This window comes from Typopeltis vanoorti, chromosome 23 (assembly GCF_054136105.1).
Source record: "Typopeltis vanoorti isolate ZY-2024b chromosome 23, IOZ_Tvanoo_1.0, whole genome shotgun sequence".
In the NCBI taxonomy this organism is placed as follows: domain Eukaryota; kingdom Metazoa; phylum Arthropoda; class Arachnida; order Uropygi; family Thelyphonidae; genus Typopeltis; species Typopeltis vanoorti.
Genome location: NC_143571.1, coordinates 57,404,326 through 57,421,689, shown reverse-complemented (window position 1 = coordinate 57,421,689; position 17,364 = coordinate 57,404,326). Strand labels below are relative to the sequence as shown.

Here is a 17,364-nt window from a genome sequence, read left to right as displayed (position 1 = left end):
AAACTTGAATAAAGTGTTTAGAGACTGCATATTAAAAATAATCATTGTTTCTTTTTTTTTTTTTTTTCTATTTCAGTAAATGTAAAATAAGTGAAAATTGCATTTTAGCATTTGTAACATAATTATTTTATGAAATAACTGGTATGAAGGAAACAACAACAATAAAATGACTGGTATGTATTTGATAGCCTTGGCAGAAGACAAACCATAAAGAATATAAACAAATGAAAATGTTATTAGTAAACATTTGTTAGCATGTGGTAAATACATTTACTCAGTTTAATCACCAAAAGGAATTCACACACCATTCACACAGCAGAAATTTGTTCTAAATATCTACAGTTTTTTTTTTTTTTAAGAGTAATGCATATATGTTATTTCCATGTTAAGAAATTTTGTGAAAAAAAAAACAAAAAACATTTCATTAAAATAATAACTTCCTGCTATTTCATTAATGCAGTTCAGAAATAGGAAACTAGTAAATTTAATTACCATAGGAATTTTTTTTTCTATACAAAATTTCTTAACATGGAAATAACATATATGAATGTAACATATGATATAGACATGCAAGTTGCTTAGGAGTTTATAGGATTGATGTTGAGGAAATATTTCATTACATGAATAATGTGAGGAAAACTAGGTGTTATTCATGGAAATTAAGTAAGAGTATGGTTAGCAACAAGGATGCAAGGACTAGATTTTTTTTTGCTTGGAGAGTAGTTAGTAGTGAATGAGTGGAATACGTTGCCAGAGTCAGTTGTTAGTGCTTTGTCAGTGAATTCAGAGTGAAATATGAACGTATTATACAAGTATTGATGGTTAATGTTGATATAATGGACATCTTGTGATGAGTATGGACTCCATGGAGGTGCTTATGTGAATAATGTCTTAATTTTGTTTTGGTACATCTGTCATTTTTTTTAGTTGAAACTCTTAGCACCTTTATCTGGCATCTAGTTATAATACACATGCATTTAATATATTGTCTTTGTTTTGCATTGGACTTTCAGCCTTTTAATATTCATTTGTGCTTTGCAGATAGATAAATATATTATTGGTATTTCATCCAAATGGCTGACCAAAAACAGTATCCTGACCTGAAGCCTTATGTACTGTGGTACTGTGGAACACAAGTTGCATTTATATGAAAAATACCCCCCCCCCTCCCAAACTAGGTATTATTCTTTAAAGAAAAGTTTAATGAACATGCTTGAAATGAAACTGGAGAATTAAAAATAAATAAGCTATAGCTTTCCAGTAGCAGCATTTTTTTTTTTTTGCTGGATCAGAAGTAAAGTATACTTAACAAGAAATTACATGTGTAAGAAGCAGAAGAGAATGTTCAAATAATGAGCGCTTACTATGCTAAGATCTATCAACCGGGTCTATGTAGCATAGTGCACAATGCTACTAGATGAAGAGACAGAGTTGTACGAGAATGAGATATTCAAGAGCTGTTGCGTAACCTAGATTAGGACCAGATGGGATATCAACACGTGTGCTAAAGCAACGTAGCCAAAATGGCTTGGCCCTTGACGTGTTTGTATAACTTGAGTCTTAGTTCAAAAAATCCCATAGTAATAGAAAAAATGTATGATAGTTCCATTGTACAAGGGTGGTACAAAAACTAATATATATCTAACTACTGACCTATCAGTATCTTCAGTACGGTGGTGAAAATTTTAGAAAAGTTGGTAACAACTCACAGAAAGGGTGCTGACAGACAAGCAATACTTTGCAAAGAATAGCATAGGCTAACTAAAGGGAGGTCATGTTTTAGCAATTTGCTCATATTTTATAATAATACAGATGAGTTGGATAAAACAGATGAATATCATTAAGACTTGCATAAACTGGAGAACATGGGATTGGAATATAAACTATTGACTTGCATAAGTGGGTGGCGCTAGGTGATGAATGATAATGGATAGTATTAGAAAGTGGTATATGGTGGGTGAATGTACCAGTGGTGTTCCCTAGGAATCTGTCCTTGGATCATTGTTGTTCAATCTATGCATTAATGATATTGGGAAGGATCTGACTCAGTGGTGGCCCATGAAGTTTTGAGTGGGGGTGCTGCCTATACAAATTTTAAAAAAACATTATTTTTTTCCTAATTAGTAACCAATTTATTAATAAATAAATCTGTAGATTTATTTATTAATACTAATATTAATATTAATACTAATTACTAATGATGACTGCTATTAATTCACTGTTAGGAAATGTATAGTTATCACTTTGATGTCATGAGATTTTCAATGACATGTTATATTGTTAGGATTATGCTTAAAGAAAGTGATGAAGCCAGGGATCTTGGAGGTAGCTGAAGTTCAAAGGTCACATTGCCAAAATTGCAAATACTGTTCAGACAATAATTGTGATGTTGAAATAGACATTGACATGTTAGAATAACGAAGTTATTTTGTCTCTTTACAACTCCTGGTTTGGAAGGGATAAAGAAGCTGTGCAAAGATGAATAAAGATGATATCAGGATTATGGAATGTAGATTATGATTACAGATTTGAGAGTTTGTGTACTGCACACACTGGTAAATAGGAGAAAGAGAGGTAATATGATAATTTCCATAATAAATTTAGTTTAATCCTTTATCCAAGTGTAAGCAAACAAAGTTTGCGCCTGAAGTATCTTCAGGACTGAGGCAACTCGTGGTAAAGGTGAACCAAGCTCTCATCATTCCTTGTCTTAGTATCATACATGTCTGCAAGGAGATGTGCTTTGTATTATGGAGATACTAAGACAAAGAATGATGAGAGCTTGGTCCACCTTTACCACAAGTTGCCTCAGTCCTGAAGATACTTCAGGCACAAACTTTGTTTGTTTACACTTGGATAAAGGATTAAACTAAATTTATTATAGTCTAACCAAGTGGGAAAAAACTTCCAACATCCTTCTCTAAATCCAGAGTAATTTAATAATAAGGTGAGACACCTTTTGGCAACTCATAGGTAAATATGACTTCTCCATTGCTTCTACCTTGGTATCACCACTTCTGGGTCTGGCTCCCACTGACGAGACCTCAATAAAGATTGAAACCAGTTGGAAGCTTGGTTGATGAATGGTAATACTGTAGCCCATGAAGTTTTAAACTGAGGCTCGATGTTGTCACCCAGGTCCTGGGTGTGTGTGTGGGGGGGAATGAATAGCAATGCTGTATCCCATGAAGTTAACTGAGGCAAGGCTGTTGCTGTTACCCCTCAGATGACATATGAGCAAATGAGCGGCTCTGCTCTGTGGTGGGGTGAGCCTGCCATGGGGTAGAGACAATGCTGAGAGTTCTTCTCAGTGGCAGGGTGAGCCTGTGACTGAGGGGAACAACACTGAGTTTCTGGAGTTTGACCTGTACTTGAACATATAATAAAAGTCGAAATCAGTCTGAGTAGTGGCCCTTCCCTTAATGCATAGCATTATACATGTTCGCAAGATGTGCTATGCATTATAGGAGATACTAAGACAAGGAATGCTGAGAGCGTAGCCCACCTTTACCACGAGTTGCCGCAGTCCTGAAGATACTTCAGGTGAAAACTTTGTTTGCTTACACTTGCTTACGCTTATAAATTTATTATAGTCTAACCAAGTGGACAAAAACTTCCAACATCTTTCTCTAAATCCAGAGTAATTTAATAATAAGGTGAGATACTTTTTGGCAACTCATATAGGTAAATGACTTCTCCATTGGTTCTACTTTGGTATACCACCTCTGGGTCTGGCTCCCACTGACGAGACCTCAATGAAGGTCGAAACCGGTCTGGTTAGTGGCCCTTCCCTTAATGCATAACATTATACATGTCCGCAAAGAGATGTGCTTTGCATTATGGGAGATACTAAGACAAGGAATGATGAGAGCTTGGTCCACCTTTACCACGAGTTGCCTCAGTCCTGAAGATACTTCGGGCCAAGTGGATAAAGGATTAAACTAAATTTATTATAGTCTAACGAAGTGGGAAAAAACTTCCAACATGATAATTTCCTCAAACTTCTGAAAGGGTGTTATAAGTTATCAGCTGATGAAATGTTTCATTATATGCAGTGGGTGAGAGAATAAGAGTCATCAGTAAAAGTGAAATTTGTTTAAAGTTAAGAAATAGATCAAAGCCAGATTTTTCTCTCAGAGAGCAGTGTGTGAGTAGATTAGTTTGCCTGTTGAAGCATTGTGTGCATCTAAGAGAAGGTATGACATCTGGTGTGGGTGATCTACAGCCTTTCTTGATGAGTCCTTGACTCCTTGGAGCACTCTGATAGTAATAATATACAACACCATGAAGATGTTTAATTAGCAAACATTATATGCATGTGAAATATTTTCATGGCCAGATTACTTCCAGTTGACTTACTTTTGCATGATTTGCATCACACTTCCTTTTGGGCATCACACATTATGGGATGGAACATTACTCAGTTTATCGAGGTCATCTGTGGAAGCTAGACCCGATGAGCTAAATCAATGAAGAAGTCAAATTCACTACATATATCCACATATAAGTAGTGAATTGGTCAACATATTAAAATATTCTGGATGAGAGAGTTGTGATTTTACTAGTTCATAAATAAATTATACTAGACAAATTATTATTGTCTCCTGTGGGGTCAGATACCCATCATGGGAGGTATGCACTGTCTCACACAAAGTTTGTCCAACCATGCCTTCAAATTTTCAAAGTGTCTACATTCATAACACACTCAGACAATGCATTTCACTCACTAACCACTTCTCATGCAAAGAACCTACTCCTCTGCTCACACCCTCCTTATACAATATTGCATAATCTGTAAACAGTTGCATATCACCAGTTAAATCCATCCCAATATCATTAATATACAAGTTATTATTATTTTGGTAACCTCCATGGAATCAATGGGCTCATCATGGGAGGCCTATGCAACATGTCTATCATAAAGCTTTGAAGTTATTTACACTATCTGCATTCTCAATGCACTCCAGCAATGTATTCCACCCGCTAACAGCCCTCCACATAAAAAATATACTCCTCACTCCCTCCTTCACATTATTACACAGCTTCCAGGGACAGAAGTGGTTCCTATTAAACTGATAGAAGCCCTAAACTAACTTGAAAGTCTATCTTATCTCCTCTTTTCCTCCTATCCACAAACCTCTGCAATCCACGTTCCCTCAAATGCTGTTCATAACCAACACTCTAGTCCTGATATCTCTTTTATTTTTGGATCCTCTCTAGTATTTCCACATCACAATGAAAAAAAATAACAATGGCCCACATTACAGATCCCTGCAGCACACCACTAGCGATTCCTCTTTCAGGATGCTGCACACACATATACAACTTTCTGATACCTATCTGACAGCCACTCACTAATCGACGTCACTATCTAATCCCATTGGTGGTTTTTAGTTTATTTAGTTTATTTAAAAGGCTTGTCATGCAAGCTTTAGCAAAATCGAAATATACCACTGTGTATTCATCTCCCTTGTCCAAGACATTTGTCACCTTGTTATAATACATATGTAAGTTAGTAAAACATGATCTCCCTTTAACGAATCCATGCTGACAACCACAGATAATACTGTTATTATCAACCCATTTCTGTATCCTATTTCTCACCTATCTCTTCAGTACCTTAACCACAACTCCAGATATACAGATTGGCCTATAATTTGTTGCCACAATTCTATATTGTTTTTATCCTTTACTCAAGCATGAGTAAACAAAAATTTCCATGTGATTACTGATTGCACTATTTTTGCTACTTATATATATGAAATTATGTAATTGATTTATCTTTCAGTATCTCCACAGGTCTCCTACTTAGGAGACCTCAATAAAGGTTTAAACTCGTCTGGATAGTGAGCCATCCGAAAGGATGTGTGCTGTATGTTATTGAATACCAGGATAATTTAATGGGAAGTCAAATGCCTCTGTGTATAAGAAGCCTAAGATATTTCATATGAAACTTTTGTTTGCTCACACTCATCGATAAAAAAGAATATTCATCTTTTTAATATGATTGCTCCCCCCCCTCCTCCACATGCACAAGTGGTTCCTATGGCAAATTTGTGCTGTATGTGGGCATCAGTTTAGAGAGAAGGAATATGTTTTTCCCTTTTTGAAGAGTTTAGGTTGTAGTCTGGGATACTTTGAGAAGACTGTTCCAGAGAACAGAATTAAGTAGGATTAAAGATGGGTGGGAATTTCAGGTTCATGGATTAAAAGTTAAACTATAAATGGATATTGGATAGTTGCTGCTTGTATTAATCAAAGATTAGTAGAAATGGGGTGAAGGAGGAATTGATAGATATCATATCTGCCAGCACCCATTCAAGTATCTGGAAAGGATAAGACACAATGCAGAAACAGACTGTCTGTGAGGCAGTGACTGAAGAATGTGAGAGAAGTCATCATTTAACCAAACTTTCTTCTTTTGGACATCATAAGGAATTATTAGAGGAGCTTTGGGTGCACCATCCTGAGTTTGAGAGCAGTATACTAAGGTTGGGTAGATTTGTACAGGGTTAGTAGCTGGACAGATGAAAAGTAATTTGAGTGAAAAGAATGTTAAGTGTTTTAAAAGGCTCTGGATGCTCTCTAACCTACCTATCTACCCTCACTTGATCCTCTTTGTGCCCCATAGCATATGAGGCTGAGATTTATTTCTTCCAGTTAACCCTGTCTTTTGCAACTAATTTTAACTGCTCTCCTACTCATTCCAGCCAACCAACCTTCTTTCTTTTCTCAAATTAAAATTATTATTCTTAACACAGTAGTAGTCTCCATAATTTATCAAAATGAATTTAAGGACTTTTGTTCTATTCATACTATTTTTTCCAACTTGGTTTCAGCTGTTGTATACAGTGCTTCTGATTTTGCTTTTATATCAGTGTGTTTTGATGATATCAACACTATAATTTCCATAATCTAGATCTTCCATTTGTGAGATAGGATTCCATTTAGTATAATTGGAAGAACAAATAGTCATTGTACCCTTCGATTGGAAAAGGCCAGAGTTTGAGTCTTGTCATAATGACAAGAGGAATCTTTGTATGGGCTTTTTCAATGGTTAGGTGAGTTAGCTGATTTTACACAGAAGTAGCAGGGTTTTTTTCTCCCAGAAACTCAGATTTTTCATCCCGCATACAGGCAAATTGGCCATCAGAACATGCAATTTACAGACAAAAAAATATTCGTTGTTGTTGGTGATAGGCAGTAGATAGATGGTGTTCATGGTAAGTGTGTGTAATGGGAGAATTAAGCACTAGGGGAGATGGTCAGATGTGTGTAGTGGAGTAGAGTGTCCTCCTGCAGTGAGTTCTTGGACTCCTTGGAGGTGTTGTAATAATTTATTCTTCTTGTACAATACCTGTAACTTTTTTTTTATAATCCTGACCGTTAAAAAGTAGTCGGGACATTATGCAACTCTGTTTCACACTAGTTCTTTTCGCAAACTATTCTGATGTTTGCTGTGCAATAACTCAACTTTTACTTTCTTTATACTTTTTTAAAATTTTTTATTATTCTCACATATCTGTCAAGAATTCCATATCTTCTAATAATTACTTATGATGTCTGTCAAAACTGTATAACTGAGAGGAGACCTCCACATGGCCTTTAAAGGAATGCAGAGAACAGTCCAGGTCTTCTGACTTAATGTCCAATCCTCACCTTCTCATGGTGCACCCTGTTAGGTATCTACCTGGATACTGAATGAACGAGGATGGACTGTCAATTTGGGATTTAGCTGACCAAATTGTATTCTTATTGGCAGGGGCGAATGCTAGTCTTGAAATTCACGCTTGCTCTTGTTATCATTCAGGAAGTGAGAGGTGTGATTGAAGTCTGAATTAGCGGAATAATGAATTACTGACCATTTAAAACTATTTATTTAGAAATTTATGCACATTTAATCATACAAATATAACATTTATTTCACAAATGATATTCTATCTTTTTCAATTTAGCTACTTGAATTCTACCCTACAGTTCTTCTTTATGAACTGGTCAATAACATCGTCATAAAAAGTTGGTTGTAACTTAATTTTTCCAAGCAACATGCACATTTGTAAAGGCTGGCTGAAGCTCACTGGCTAGACCTACTTTGACTGCGTATGGCCTGTGTTTACGATGACTTGAAGGGAGCGAAAATAGCTATGCGCACGTATGAAATCACAATGTTGCAGCGAGGACCTGGAATCTCCTACAACCAATCAAGCCAAGGTAGCTTTGACTAGATGAGCAAGCATCGTCCTTCGATACACAATGCAAAGCTCAATTATTTCCACACAAGCTTAAGACATCTTCTGTCTACAAAAATAAAAGCCTAAATGGAATGTTTATAAATGCATGCATTTATTAACAAATAAATATTACTTCTTTCTCTGCATGGAGAATTTGCCCCTGCTTATTGGCTTCAACCACAATGTAAAAAGATGGTACAACATAATAGAATTTCATGCCGGCTGGGGCGTTGCCCAGTTAAACAAGGTCGTCATTGTTTTCGCCAGAGAACCAAGGCGAACAGCGAAAAGTTAGCTACTGGAACAAATCCTGAACACACTCTACTCAACATCACCAGAGTTCAAGATTGTACTATCAACATAAGAAGCCTGAATGGCAAAGAAATGGAGTTAGCTGAGGAATTGGATAAGTACCAGATCGACATAATAGGGGTGACAAACAGAAAAAAAAAGACAAACTGGTGAAATCTTTCTAAGCAATAAATACAAAATGTTATATTCAGGCAATAACAATTGGAGAACAGGAGTAGCTATAGTATTCAACACTAAATACGAGGCTAATCTTCGTGAATAGCAGGCAATATCAAGTAGAGTGATGTGGGCAAATATCAGAATGGGTGCCTATCTCCACTTTTATCTTGTAGAAGATTCTACAAGATAGAAGTGGAGGACTTTTTTGAGGCTTTAGAGAAATCAACTGACACAGTGAAAAAGGAAAAGTTGGTCCTTGTTGGAGATCTAAATAGCAGAGTAGGAAATGATTGTTAGACATACAGAAATATTTGTGGAAAATTTGGACGAAAGAGCAAAGCTAATAATAATGGCAAATACCTGTTGGATTTCTGCTCAGGACATGGACTGGTTATTACTAACACAATGTCCCAACATAAAAATGTGTACAAATTCACATGGAGAGAAGAGGCAAGGAATAAGAAAAGTCTCATTGACTATGTTATTGTTGATAATTATGTTTTCTTCCTGGTGCAGGATAGCAGAGTGTACAGAGGATTTGAAATTGGAAGTGATCACCATTTAGTCTTGAGCAGGATAAAATTGAATTTCATATTGAAAAGAAGAACATGTAAGAAAGTTTTAAAATGATTAAAAGGTGAGCAGCTCTGAATTATGAACTGTAGACTAAAATGCACAAACATTATTCAAGAAAAAATGAAAGAGTTTTAGAACAGGAACCAAACCGTGAAGATTCAGTGGCAATCCCTGAAGAAAACATTGATTGATTCAGCCAGAGAGGCATGTGATGAATTTGTCTGTAAGGTTAGAAAAATCAGAACTCCGTGGCAGACAGGAAGTTAAAGAGGCATTGAAGAAAAGAAGAAAGCATATCAAAAGTTTCTGGTGAATCTGCTTTAGATCTCTTTTCCAAAGAAAGGAGCTCTGAAGTAGATATTAATTCCTGAAGATGACACTACTTTATATATCAAAGCATGTTAGATAGCTAAGAAATGAATTATTTCTAATAAACCTAATTGTGAATGTTGCCTAATCTCTGCTATTGTTACAAAGATCACCATTTTTTGACAACACACACACACATACACAGCAAAAATTAGAGAGAAGGGAATTGAGTTGTGAAAAAGGGAAATATGACAGAAATATTTAAGTTAAGGAATTTTGTAGGATTAATACAAAGGAAATATTTCAGCACTTGGCTAGAGGGGGGCAGGACAAGATGTTCATCCCTGGAAGATAGATAAGAATATGGCTAGCAAGGAGTCTTGTCAAAAATCTAGTCCTTGTAAGGACTAGATTTTTCACTTGGAAAGTGGTGAATTAATGGAATGAATTGTGAGTGCTTTGTCTGTTAATGGTTTCAAGGAGAGGTATACCATAAATATTTTTGATAGTTTAGATCACCCACAATGAGTCTTAGGACTCTACGGAGGTGCCCATCCAATAATAATATGTTTGCTTCATGCTTCTGTATGGAATATAAATTTTGCTCCAGAATAATTTTTCACAAATTATTCTGCACAAACTGGTGAAATCTTTCTAAGCAATAAATACAAAATGTTATATTCAGGCAATAATAATTAGAGAAAAGTATTCAACACTAAATACGAAGCTAATCTTCTTGAATAGTAGGCAATATCAAGTAGAGTGATGTGGGCAAATATCAGAATGGGTGCCTATGGTCTCGCAGAAGATTCTACAAGGTAGAAGCGGAGGTTTATGTAGATTAAACAACAATGACCTAAAGACTGATTCTTGCAGCACAGTACTGGTCACTTTAAATCTGACCAATTTGCATCCCTCATATACCACTTTCTGATACCTGTCCATCAGTCATCCACTTATATCCAAGTTTATATTCCAATCCCAAAGCCTCTAGTTTATGCAACAGCCTTTCATGTGGTATCTTATTAAATGCCCAACAGTGTCAATATATCCATTCCCTTTATCCACTTCAGTCATAACATTATTATAAATATGAAGAAATTGCTCAGATATAACCTCCTTTTAGTAACTATGCTGTTCCTTGCAAAATATATTTTGTTTGTCCACCCATTTCTGTATGCGAGTTCTTACCATCTTCTCTGAAATCTTTACAGTTACTCCAGAGATACTGCTAGGTTGATAGTTATACACATCAGTCTTTGCACCACTTATTCCTTTTGGGATCTTTCCTGAACTAAGATTTAAATTATATATGCATGTAAAAGGCCTAGCCAGTTCAGCTGAGCATTCTTTTTGCACACGTGCTGATATCCCAGTTGCTGAATTCTTATTCAGTTTATTCATCCAATATAGTGGTAACACTGTGCAATGTTACAATGCTACACCTTGGTGAAGTGAGTACTCATTATTTGAACTACCTCATCTAATTCTGATACTAGGACACCATCTGCATTCAGTAAAATTATTCTTCCACAGTCATCCTTTCTTTTACTTGCTACATAATGATAAATTCTTTTGTACTGCCTTTAGCATGTGCAACCAATTTAAATGATGGATAAAAGGATTACAGGCCAAAGTTTAAGGGTCAGTGTAATATTTGTGAAAGTTACTCAAGGACATGCTGTTATACCGAGGAAAACAAATAGAGATAAGAAGAATAATGTAATTGAGGTGTTGTGCTTAGGTTGCACCTTGGTTACTGTGCACAGACATAGTCTTCTATATATGTGGGAGATATGGAAATGGTGGACAGAATGTAGAAACAAGTAACTTGGATTTATTGTGTACAATTAAATGAGACAAAAACATACATGTTAGAGCAATTACTTATAATTAGGAAAATAACACAATGTTTTGGCCTTTATATCGAGGTTCATCATCAGGAAAACACATGTGAATCAGACACAAGTTACATCTACACAGAAGTAAGTTAAATCTAGCTGCTTTGTTAATAATTTATGCTGGCCTGACCTCTGGTGAAACAAATAAATCTACTCTATACTATAAAATGATAAGCAGAAATTGGAAACAGATGTGACTTCGTCTCGAAACGGATGTAGGCTGTAACGTTTTTGTGTAACATTATTTGAAACGTTTTGAAACTCAGGGTGGCCCCTGAGTGTCGAGTCTTCAAAATTCAAGTCATCAGAATTCAAGGAGAACCGGCCTACCAGTCCAGAACATGGGGGGTTGAGTGCCGTAGGCGTCAGGGGGTGGAGCCCCCATTAAATAAATAAAAAATAAAAAACCATTTTGAGCCCGGAGATTCTTCGCACCCCTGTCCCATTTAAGGGACGCCGTGAACTTGGGGCCAATTGTAAGGGTTTGCTCGCCATGGTGGTTGTTCTGGAGATAAGGTAGAGCAGTAGTTTCTCCGTTTGCTTTCTGCTCTGCAGTATTACAGACGTACACAATATCATCATATTGCCATCTGCAAATCTTTGATCACAAGCTTTTCCGTCATCATTTGGCTTCAACCTTGTGTCAGTACTGACAATGCTGCTTCCCAATGTCAGGGGCAGTGACCTCAGCAGGTGCTTATTTAATGGCGGCACTACTCGCCATGTCACCGAGTTGTCATTGGGCTCTGTGAGGTTTTAAGTGAAACAGAGTTGCCACTTCTGCTCCCCCATGCCCTGATAGCTCAGTCGCTGTTGGTCCACGGCTGCTTATTCGCCAGATTGCTCTGCTTATATTGCAGCTAGCCTCCATATCTGAAGGCTGTTCCCCGATCCGCCACCTGGGGACGCACCCGGTAGTAGTCAGCTCTGCCCCGGGTTCATAAAAAAAAAATCAATGCTTCCAAAAACAGAGTTTGAAAGAGCAAAAAGCAGGAAATTAGCAGCCTGTCCAAACGGCAGCCAAGCCTTTTGGTCTCTCTCCAAAGCAATTGGTCGCCAAAGCAATAGTGTTGGGTTTTGCCCAACACTATTCACCTCTATCATACCAAAATGGCTCTGTTGCATCTACAGAAAAGGCCAATCTCTTAGCTTGACACTTTGCTTCCAATGCACGCATAATTGACAATGGCAAATGTCCCCCCAATCATTCCAGATTCCCAACATACAATACTTACTATATCCTTTTGCCAGAAAGAGATCAGTAAAATACTGTCCAAATTAGACACAAAGTTTCCTGCCCCTGATGGCATTCCTCCAATTGTCCTGAAGGCTTGCATCCCAGATCTGACTCCTGTCTTATGTTGCTTATATATACTGTCTTACTCCACTGATATCTACCCCACAGCCTGTAAATTGGTCTATATTCAACCCATTCCCAAGAAGGGCCACAAGTCACCACCGTCCAACTACCACTCCATCTTGCTCACCTCATTCCTGTCTAAAGTAATGGAAAAAATCAATTCCCAACTTCTCTAATACCTTAAAGGCATCCACCTAATAAATGACTGCCAGTATGGATTCCGTTGCTGCCGATCAACAGGAGATCTGCTCACATATGTCGCCCATCTCTGGACAAATGCCATGGAGAAATTTGGTGAATCTCAAGTGGTTGCACTTGATATCTCCAAGGCATTTGACCAGGTCTGGCACAAGGGCTTACTAAGCAAGCTGCATCGTTTGGTTTATCTCAAGACCTCTATAGTTGGATTGCCAGCTTTCTGTCTGAACGTACACTGTGTGGTGGTGGATGGTTCCTTATCCTCTCACCATTCAACTAATGCCAGGGTTCCACAAAGTTCTGTCCTCTCATCAACTCTCTTCCTACTATATATGAATGACCTACTTCAGCTTACCTCCAACCCAATACACAGTTTTGCATACGACAGCACATTGCACTCCTCCCTTTCTTTTGATAAACCTTATTCCACACACATCGCCTCAATCTACAGAAACCGCTACTGCCCTCAATTTAGACCTCCAAGCCATCCTCCAATGGGGTTCAGATAACCTAGTCAATTTTAATGCTAATAAAACTTAGTACTGTCCCATTTCTCATAAAAAAAAGAACCATTTTCTCCCAGTATTATTTTTGACAACATCCAAATTTCCAGGCAATCTAAGATTTTCCTTCTTGGAATTACCCTGACATCAAGCCTCTCCTGGCATAAACATATAACAACCATTGCATCCTCAGCTTCTAAAAAACTAGGATTTCTCTTTTGCTGATGACGTTACTTCACTTTTGAGCAGCTGTTAACCTTATACAAATCACAAATCTGCCCAGCCATCGAATACTGCTCTTACATATGGGGTTGGGGGCCCAAAAAAAAATTCTCAAAATGCTTGACTCAATACAGAGGAGAGCAATCAGACTTCTTAATGATCCATCTCTTACCCCCCCACACACACACCCACACGCTTTCGCACAGACGGTCGGTCTCTGCACTATGTGGTTTCTACAAATATTTCCATGGAAAATGTTCATCTGAAATAACATCAATAATTCCCCCACCTAGTACTAAGCTTGTTGGAGCACGTGCAGTTGCTGCTGAACACCCCGTGTATGGGCTCAACATAAAAACAAAAAAAAAATTATGTATTTGGTTCCAAAATAAATTAAGCTAGAGAGCAACATGTTCACACAAAGTTACTCATATAAGTATACATATAAATTACGACAGAACAGTGTGGATGGTGGCCGATAAAAGCTGAAATAATTGCTTGGAGTCCTATTGCTGGAAAACTTGAAGAACTAAGTGGGCTGAATGTGTGCCATCCAAATTCTTGGGATTTTTATGCCATCATTATTGTTAAGATTAGGATGGTTAATTGAAATTTTAATTAATTATGGTTACGCGTTTTGGGTTGGAAAGATTACAGGCTGTGTAGAACATTGATGGAACTGTACTTCAGAAATTGATGAAACTAGAGATTTGGGGCTGTGGTAGACAGAAAGTTGAAGTTCAGAGGGTATATTGGAAAAGTGGTCAAGGCAGCGCGTAGAATTACTTGGTTATTGAAGAACATACAGCAAGCCGAGATAAAGACTGAGATAAATGGGCACATCTGGATTATTGTGTGCATGTATGAGTTTCTTAGGGATAAGGAAATGGTGTAGAGGATCCAGAAGTGAGTGGTCTGTCTGTGAAATGCTCTCTATGACATTATATTGAGGGTTTGTGGGTTGCTGAAGTTGGTTGGTAGGTAGAAACAAGACAATACGATAGAAATGTTTAAGTTACTAAAAGGGTTTTTATAGGATCAATGTAAATGAAGGTCTTTAGCACTTGACTATAGGATGCAAAACATGAAGTCATCCATTCAAATTGAGTAAGAGTGTGAGGATTATCAGTCTGTTGTGACTAATGTTGATGTTTGTTGGAGAAAACATTAGAGATATAATTACTAACTAAATTTATTTAGCTAATAAATTTATAAGCTATAAGTGCCAATATTTCACCTTGGCCACTGGTTCATTTTCATGGGCACAAAGAAATGCTCTAAGCATGTGCATGCAGGGAGGCAAACATAGACTGAGTGAGAAGATCTACATGTAACCAGCACCTTCTATGGGTGCAGTGATTGAATCTTGCTGAATGTCTCATGATGAGCATCTCCCAAAATTTTGGTAAAGTGAGTTTGCAGCTGACTTTAAGGTTTTGCAAGTGTTGTAATGCTGTGATGATTCTAAAAATAGTTTTTCAGATTTATATCTGCTTCTGTATAAAAGGAAGGTGTTTTCATATCCATGGCATGGTCTGATACTTGAGAACAGCTGTAGTGCAGTGCAAGTTATATATAATATAATCTATCTGACCCACACACAAAAAAATAACATTTGCCCAAAATATGCCCACAATATAGCATATCAGTGCCATGTGTGGGCGAGAGGGTAAGAAGAAAGAAGGAATCTGTCCACAATTTTGAACAGCTGAAGGTTATATTCTTACTTGGAACATTGAAGCAATATCCATTACTTAACATAAGTAAAAAATTGACAAAAATAATTGTTTTTCAACAGCTGCTAATATCTATAAATTTAAAAGTGTGGATTGATAGTTCATTGATGAGTATCATTAGGCATGTTGCATGCAGTAACTACATTGTTGTGTAAACTCTGTATGTGGTTGCTGGCATAGGATAGGTCTTCATTGTTACACATAGTAATTAGTGACTTCCAAATGTTATGCAGAATCATTCCTTGATTTCCATTTAGTATGTCTTTTGAGCTAAATGCCTCAGAGGACTCCTTGAACAGTCTGTTTAAGTAATTTTTTGTTGGCTTTTTACTTATGCTAAGCAGCCTCTTGAAGATTTTGTTAGCCATATGAACTGCAAAACATGTTGAGGAAACACATTATAAATAAAAAAACATATGAGTTAAAATATGGTTATCTATTATTGAAACAGATCTACTCGTAATGAATCGCACACAAATGTAATAGATATTGTTTCATTGTTCCTCCAGATGGATAGTTGCCATTCTTCCTTTTTGTCTAAAGTGAGATGGTTTGCAGAAGCATGGGATGCTGCAGACCTGAAGAATGGTCTAAATGATGAAGGATCTCTTGGTGAGTGGAAAGGGGTAGTTAATTTTTGCTATGGCTTAAAGCAGGTCTGTGTGTCATATCATTTTAAAACACTTGCAATTTTTTTTTTTTTTTTTTTTTTTTTTTTTTTTTTTTTTTTTTTGTGGTGTCTTAGATGTAGGGAATGGCAAATAGATTTTTTTTTGTGTTCTGGATTTTTTGGCACCTCAGAAAAAATTTCATGGAATCTCTAGATTCCAAAAACACTTCAGATATAATACTTGTTTATAATGAATTCTCGCAGTTCCATTAATTATTGTGGAATGCTATGTGATGTGGATTGGTGTGTAGTGGAAGTGACCATAGAAGATACTGTTAGGTAAGCCTCCACATGCGTGTCCTGGAACCCCATAAAAATGCTATGGATGGAATGTGATATTTTCCTAGACCTCTAGTATCTTCATATTCACCCACTTTAGCCACAGCTGCTTGTTTTTGCACGAATAACCCCAGGTGATTTCTTTTTTTTTTTTTTTTTTTTACTAGGCCCACAATGTGTACTGCCGATATTCCTTCATCCACTTTAGCCAAACTGCTTTTATTGTTCAATCAGCACGGTATTCTTAATATTCTTTGCTGTTACATCATTTCAGTCAATATTTTGCCTGGTTAGCCACTGAGGATTTTCTGGAACTCCTTTTCTTGACATTTTCACTCAGCTTAGCCTTATGAGGGGGATGCTTAAGGGTCAAAGCTATTATACCTGAGAGGAGACTTCCACATAGCCTTTAAAGGAATGTGGAGAACTGACCACCGATTCTGACCTAATGTCCATACTCAGCTTCTCGTGGTGCACCCTGTTAGGTATCAATCTAGATACTAAACAAACAAGAATGGGCTTTCAATTTGGGATTATTCAACCAAATTATATTCTTATTGGCTTAAACCAAAATATCAGATGATGGTACAAGTCAGAATTTCATGCACTGGGGCATCACCCAGTTAAACAAGGCCCACGTTGTTTTCGCCAGGGAACCAAGATAAAGAGCAAAAAGTCAGCTAAACAAATCCTAAAACCCGTCCCAACTCAACATCACCAGAGTTCAAGATCGGTACTATCAACATAAGCCTGAATGGCAAAGAAATGAGCTAGTTGAGGAATTAAATAAGTACCAGATCGACATAATAGGGGTGACTGAAACAAAAAAGGCAAAAACTGGTGAGATCTTTCTGAACAATAGATACAAAATGTTATATTCACGCAATGACTATCAAGGAAAAGAAGGA

At 37.0% G+C, this 17,364-nt stretch overlaps 1 protein-coding gene across 5 annotated transcripts in view; it reads left to right on the top strand.

The window, feature by feature from the left end:
• The window catches only part of LOC150093872 (intersectin-1-like), a 510,882-nt gene that overhangs the window by 31,821 nt on the left and 461,697 nt on the right, over positions 1-17,364 (top strand). The window contains exon 1 of one of the 5 annotated variants that reach the window (XM_090413146.1): positions 16,027-16,119. The exons of the other annotated variants lie outside the window; for them this stretch is intronic. The gene's annotated coding sequence lies outside the window, so the exon portion shown is untranslated. Of the gene's footprint in view, positions 1-16,026; positions 16,120-17,364 lie in introns of those variants that run through there. 5 annotated transcript variants of the gene reach the window in all.